Raw genomic sequence first — 7,415 nt, forward strand, 5'->3', positions numbered from 1 at the left:
GACACTGTGCAAGACCAAGGGAGGTGAAATAGTGCTTTGCATTAGGGTACGTGCCCGTGGCTGTGCACTGGGGACCTGCACACACACCTCTGCTAAGCCTGTGCAGTGTCACGGGCTGCTCCGCCAAGTCCTGATGACGGCTGTGAAATAGGGGAGGTGAGCAGGGGCAGCACATCTGCGGCGAGCAGCCCCAGAGCCTGGCACTGCGGGTAATGAGACGCAGGTGAGGGGAAGGGAGTGTTTTTCCTGGCAGCCCATATGGGCTCGGCTTTGTGCTTGATTTAGAGGGTTTGAAAGCGGGGCCGGCTGCCGGGGAGCAGACCCCAAGCACCTCCCATGGGACTGGAGGGGGGCTCCCTTGGTTTGGTGGGTATTTAATGGCCCAGTGCAGTCTAAACAGGGAAGTATTTGGGGGCGAGATTAGCACAACATAATCACATCTTAAAAGGTCTTCAGAGACACAAGACATGTCTGCTCTCCTATTAATTACTTGTTATTAATAAAGCCGGGGTCAGGCTGGAGGTGTTCGCTCCAGAGCACGCCGGTTCCCTCTCTGAGGAGCAGAGCTGTCCTCTGCGTCCGTGGCTCCAGCAGGGGCACAGCCCTGCCGAGCTGCACACCCCACGGCCAGCATCCCTGCAGCTCCCCGGCCACGTAATGCCCTGCCAGGGCCCTGCCTTCCTTCCTGGAACACCTCCGAGTGCTGTAAAATACAGCCAGGGCTTCCCAGCGGTGGAATTTCCTGCTGTGATTGATTTCCAATTTGCAAGGAAAATAGAGGGCTGGCCCCACCGGCTCGCAGGCAGCAGGCAGCTCCCGGTAGCTCCCGGCCAGGCTGTGGCAATGACAGGGCTGTGGCCGTGCCCAGCCCCAGGGTGTGCTGCAGGAGCACCCAGCACGTCCTGCAGGGCTTGTGGCAGCTGGGCTGCACCTCGCCAAGGAGAGGCTTCTCCCACCACATCCCCTTTGGGCTGCCCAGACATCCTGCAGCAGGACAGCCATTGCACTGGGCAGCTCCCAATGATTTTTCCATCAATTATTATTACTTTTTTTCTGAATTCAGAAAATATTGTAGCACCAGCAGCACAATGCAGCAGCACCGCCCTTTGCTCTCCTGCTTTCTGCTCTTTTTGCACTTGATGCCTCTTGTTCTCAGACTGGAAAAAAAGTGCTGAGCATCCCTGTGCAGCATCTGCAGGCCACTGGCAGGCCTGTAAACTCTTCCTCGTTGCCGTGACTGCCCGAGCTCCTTGCTAACCTCAGGCGACGAGCAGTTTGAAGCAGAGACTGGATATCCTGTGTGCCCCCGAGCAGTGTTGGGGCTGTAGGGCCCCAGCATGGAGGCCTACTGACCCCGTTCCTGCTCCATGCAGACAAGACGTGGGCCCTGCAGTCTCCTCGTCCCATCACTGTGGGTGCAGTGCCCTGCCCCTGCCACCTGCCTCGGTCCCCTTGGCAGAGCCCCCGGGACCCCAGCGGGCAGGAAGGGGGCCCTCAGGTGACAGCCCTTTCTTGTGGCTGGCAGGAAGGGGGGAACAAACACCTGCACGGGGGGAATTGCAAAATAATCCTGGCCCCCATGGGCAAGTCCCACTGCTGCTGCTGCAGGGAGCCTGCCCCTGCTGCGGCCACGGCTCCCTCGCCACGTGCCCACCCCGTGCGCCCACCCAACACGTGCACGTGTCCCCGGCACGGGCTCCTTGGCCTCACATCCCTGCCAGAGCCTGAGCTGCCCTCCGAGCTGCTGGGGCAGCGAGGGGACGCCCAGGCACCGGGAGCAGCCCACGCTCCACGCAGGGTTTGGGCATGAGAGCGAGAGCGAGGCAAACCGGCCGGCACATCCTCCCTTGGGGCAGCGGGAAAGCCAGAGGGGCGGAAGCTGCCTATTTGTTTAAGGTGCAAACAAGTTATGTTAATCTGCTGCCTGTTTGTATTTCTTTAGAGCGCCCGTGTGAGAGGGGAGCGGAGATGGAGTCTCCCCTTTGTGCGGGGGCACTGCCGTGCCGTTTGAAGTGGAGGTGAGAAAACACAGAGGGGCAGATGGAACCTGCTTTTGGAGTGAAAGATTTTTTTCGGCTATTTATGATAATTAGTGGGAAACGCTCCTCAAGCGTTTCAGATGATTCTGTAATGAAGTTGGGCCGAATGTTCCCGCTTTGTTCCCGGGGAACCATTAAAAATCCCCCTTCTTTGGCCGCCTTAATGCAATGCTGAAAAGGCACAATGGCATAAAAGTCGCCCTGGGCAGGGCGGAACGCCTCCTTCCCCCACGAGGGAGAGCCCTTTAGAGCCCGGATTTTCTGGGTTATAAACCCCAGCGCTCGCAGTGTTCGTGCGAAAGCTGCGGGTCCTGCTGCCGGGCACCTCTGCATCGCTAATGCCGCGGGGTGCGTGTGAGCTGGGAGGACAAAGGCTGAGACAAGCAAACAGGGATGAGAAGGAGCAGGCGCAGTGAGGGATGCCTTCACTCAGTGTGTTTAGGAAAGCTGCCTGTGACTGGGGCTGGGGTTTTGCTGCGAGGGGCAAGGGACTGGTAACCTGCAAGGTGGGATCCAGCCCCCAGGAGAGGGCCCTGAGGCGCTGGTGGCCAGGGCCAGACCCTGTCTTAGGGATCCCGCTGTTGCCACCAGGCCCCTGGACACCTAAATGAGGCAGGAGGCATCCCGCGTAACCCTGGGATGATCAGTGCCAGGGAGCGAGGGCTGGCTGGCCAGGTCTCACCATGCTTTTAGCCTGCCTGAAATCCCACACCTATTAGTGCCACATCCCTGGGGACGATGTGCAAGGATAATGTGAGCCGTCCTGCTGAAGTGATGACAGAAAGGGAATGTGCCAGGAGCTTTTAGCATAATGGTCAGGGCTGAACGCAATGGTGGAGGTTTAAGTGTCCCATCAATATTCCCTTCTCGCTGGCAGCCGCGCGGCTGGGGCTGGAGCAGCTCCCTGAGAGCCGCCTCCGTCTCCCCACGCTGCCCGCCCTGGCCCTAATCAAGTTCTCCTCTCAGCCCATGTCCCGCAGGGCCCTCGCTGCCTTCAATAAGGGGAAATTTGCAGACAAATTTCTGCCAGCAGGACGCTGGAGCTCTCCTGCGTGGCGGGATAAAGATCCCTGCAGCCTCTGCACGGTCCCGCTGGGGGAGCGCGTCCGGGCAGCCTGGGGCCGGTCACTGGGGGGTGTGGGAATAGGGCCGCAGGCTCTTTGAGCGGGGCTATTCTTTGCCTCGAGATAATGCACGGCCTGCGGCGGCACCGCGACACAATGAGCCCATCTGTGAATAGGCTGGAACTGTTACCTCCGGGTTCCCTGACAGCAGGTCCTGAAGTGCCACTTGGGTTATGATGCCTTCGCCAAGACCTGTGTCCCTCCTGGAGGTCTTTTTTGGGGAAATATCTCTAGATACACAGTGCATTTCCTTTGGGGACTGGGGTGCAGATACTGGGACGTTTGCAGGCCCTGGGGATGGAGTGTTTGGCTGGTGCAGGTTTGCAGGAGAGGCACAGTGTGGCTGCTCTTGGCAGTGGGGCACAAGGAGCACCTGGCCCCATGCTGAGCCAAATCGCTGTCTTTGCAGAGCTCACCGTGCAAAACTGGCTATGCTGGTGCCCGAAGACACCAGCCTCGAGCCTGTGGCTCCCTGACCAGCATGTGGTGGACAGGCACTGGCACACAGCAGCACTGCCCAGTTTGCTTTTTACTGGCGACGGTGGCACCACCAAGACCCACCATGCCCAGCAGTACCACCAGCCCTGCCAGCACGCCATCCCCTCTGCCTCCCACCCCATGCTTTATTATTTTTCCCTTTTTATAAATCCATTTTTGTATTTCTTCCTCCCTGCCATCCGGCGGTTGCTCTCCAACCAGCCATTTCCCCCTGGGACAGCAGCCCAGGTACACGCAGCGGCGCGCTCCCGACCTTTCCCAGCGCGGTCCCCGGGGGCCGGCAGCACGAGGCGGGTGCACAAAGGCACCGTGGCGGCCGCGGCGCTGACCCTGCCGTGCCACAGCTACCTGCTGCTCTGCCACAATGGCCCCGCGGCCCCGGCCGGCCTGCCGGGGCGATGAAAAAGGGCCCGAGATAATAATGAGGCTGGCTACCACTGCTCTCTTCAGAGAGCCGAGTCAACTCCTCGGAAAGAAAGGAAAAAGGGAAAAAAAAAAAAAAAAAAGGGAAAAAAAAAAGAACCCCCACTCTTGGATAATAAAGAAGTAACAAATGAAGAATGAAAGCCTATAGAAGGCGTCTTAACCCAGCGAAGAAAAAAAATGTCAACATCTGTGGAGCTGTCTGCAAAAACAGACCAAACCCCTAATGAATACCCTCTAGAAAAGGCATTCAGTCGAGGAAAGGCAAAAGGCTACATTTTTCTATGGAGGTATAAAGATTTTGATGAATCTGCCCTTTCCCTTTCCAGTGCAGTTGAACCAAGCGCTAATGTTCATCTTCAGCTGCATTAAAGGATCCGGAGGGGGGCGGAGGGGGAAGAGTCTTGATCTGAAAGCTTACGAGGAGGGTGGATTTAGGGAGCCTGGATAGATGTCTGAGCACTAAGGCAAGGAAGAAAAGCAACAGGCATTAGAGAAAACACTGTTTAACAAGAGTTTCTTTAGTCAGCCCATTTGAGCAGAGATTGGTGCGCCATAAACGTAATCCTCTTAGTGCTGACTTAAACGTGTTTGTACAAAACAGGGAAATATAATATGAATGTAATAGTCACGTTTACTAAAATGCTTAATAAAAAGACAAAAGTTCTTTATTTTGATCTTCGGCTCTGGTGCAGGGTGGGGGCACAGCAGATGTTTCCTCAGAAGGCTGTTTGGGGAAAAAAAAAAGCCATGCAGAGTGCGGCTGTGCAGCGGCTGTGCTGTGCCATGCTGTGCTGGGCTGTGTCTTGCTGTGCCATGCCGTGCTGTGCTGTGCCATGCCGTGCTGTGTCATTCTGTGTCTTGCCGTGCCGTGCCATGGTTGCCTCGCCGTGCCATGCCTTGTCATGCTGTGCTGTGTCATGCTGTGCCATTCTGTACCATGTCTTGCTGTGTCATGACATGCTGTGCCGTGCCATGCCATGCCATGCTGTGCTGTGCCATGCCATGTCATGCCATGCCATGCAGGACCATGGCTCCTGTACCAGGCTAGGTGCTGGTGGGTCAGCCCTGTCCTCACCAGCCCCAGACACGGTGAGCCGTGGTGGCTCTGGACTTGCAGACACTCGAGGAGCAGCAGGTGCTGTGGCTCATGGCATGGCACAAGCAATTGTCTTGATTGCTGCCTGAGGCTTTGCCGTGATGCACTGTGTGGTACTAGAGGATATTCCCCAACGGGAAATGTTGCATCTCCTCCCAAGGGCATGGCTGAGCTAGAGCTGTTGTGCAGGGACCACGACAGCCACCCCGGGTACTGCCTACCTCGTGCTGTGCACAGATCCGCAGGGGTGCTGCCGTCACCATCCCGGCCTTCGTGCTAACAGCAGGCTCATTTTAAGGACAGTAGACTCACTTTTGAGCAAATTATTGTGGCTTCTCCCCATAAATTAGAACAGAAGCGATGCAGTTTCAGCTGGAAATGTTCACTCTGTTGTTGCACAACCACTGTTTTTGCTCTGAGCACAGCCTGCCCAGCCAACCAAGTACAGATGCCCTCGCGCTGCTGCAGCGCTGCAGTCGGGCTCGTGCTCTTTGAGGCTCCTTCTGTGGGAGCTCTCCACCCTGTGTGCCACCTCCAACGTGACTCAGTTGTTGGAACAACTCGTGTCAGCTGTCTCCCCATAAGGCTGCCTGTTGGGACTGCAGGGGAAATGTTTGCCAGAGCTGCCCAGACATTTCCTAGCAGTGTAAGGCTCCACGCAGAAAGTTGTTCCTCTGAAGGCAAAGACTGAAGGTAACAGGTTCATTGCTATAGAATAATCATGGAAAATGCTAAACTGAAAGGAAGAGTTGGGTTTTGGCTTAGTTTCTGACCTTTTGATTTATGCTGATACTCGACAGCTGTAGTGGCTGATATAAATACGTTAGATATTTATCACCTGCCCCGTTGATACCTTACATTGTGAAATGCCGGCAACACCGGGACACAGTCAGTTCAGCTTTCCAGATCTGATAGTTAAACATTTCTACTCCACAGCACAGCTACCTCCCAGACCTTCCTCAGCTCTGGGACAAGGAGCAGTGGTACAGTACCAGGTGGCTCATGTGCTAGGGCTGAAAAGGGCATTTCCAAAACCGTCCAAGGTCAGCCTGACCCCGGCACATACTGACAGCCCGGTGGGTGCGTTTCATTGCTCACTGCTTGTTCCTTGCACCATGTATGGGCTAAAACAACGTCTTCTCCTCCATGTCTCACCCCAAGAGGGCAGCCAGCTGTGTTTCCTGCACACTGGGATGAGTAAGGCCACACGATGCCACCTCCGAGGTGCTACGGGGACAGGGCTGTTTGCTTGGTGGAAAGTGTCAGTGCAAACGAGGTAAAATTGTGTTTTCAGTCAAAAAAAAACAACGAACCAAACAAACAAAAAACCACTCTAATAGGAAAAGAAATGTCCCAGTCGTTTTGGAAGCACAACAGATGTTTTCTGGTATGGCCCACAACGTGTACAGCGGGGACGAGGCATTTTCCGTGGAGAGCAGCTATTTTCCACAGCAACAACATTTTTTTGGTTGTTGTTTAAAAACCGGACCAAAGCAACAACAGCCCACAAGCTGCCTCCCAGTTAGGCAGAAGGAGAAAAGCTTTGCGAGCAGATATTTCCTGCCTGCCCGCGGGGGCTTTGGAGACCAGCTGGGGGGGCATGCCATAACACCAGGGCTGCGCAGCTCCCATGTGGGTCTCAAGCTACCAGCCATAGATTTTGTGTGGAAAGGTAAGAAATGATGCTAAAAAGCCCACCAAAAACAGTGTATTTGTGGTGGCGAGAAGAAAGGAAATGGGTTAATTGTTTGGGTCTGCCACCAGGTCTCCTGGGGACTGCTTCCCCGGCAGGGTGGAGCAGAGGGCAGATGCCGGCAGCCTTGTGCTCACGCACCCGACTGGCCAAAAGGTCCCACAGCCCTGCGGGAACCGCCAGCATCTCCTGGGTGCCTCCTCCTGCTTTGTCCTGTGCCTGTTTTTTCTCCCTCTGTTGTCCTCAGAGTAACAGCAGAGCCTCCAAGCCCTCCGTGTCCCCTCCCGGCACACCTGGCTCCCGAGCCCCGTGCGCGAAGGGCGCCTTTCTGCACAGCAGCATCGTTGTAACGGGAACGGCGTGCTTTACAGCCCCATAAACCCCACATCCTTCTGTGCAGGCTGCTCTTACGTGACGCTAATGCTTACAAGATGTGCAGCTCTGCGGGACGGCCCCAGTACCCCACGCCACAGCAAACAGCTCGTGTTGTACACAGCTCTGCGCCTGCAGCCCTTGCTAATGAGTCCCAGGGACAAGCC

Source organism: Oxyura jamaicensis, chromosome 9 (assembly GCF_011077185.1).
Source record: "Oxyura jamaicensis isolate SHBP4307 breed ruddy duck chromosome 9, BPBGC_Ojam_1.0, whole genome shotgun sequence".
Classification (NCBI taxonomy): domain Eukaryota; kingdom Metazoa; phylum Chordata; class Aves; order Anseriformes; family Anatidae; genus Oxyura; species Oxyura jamaicensis.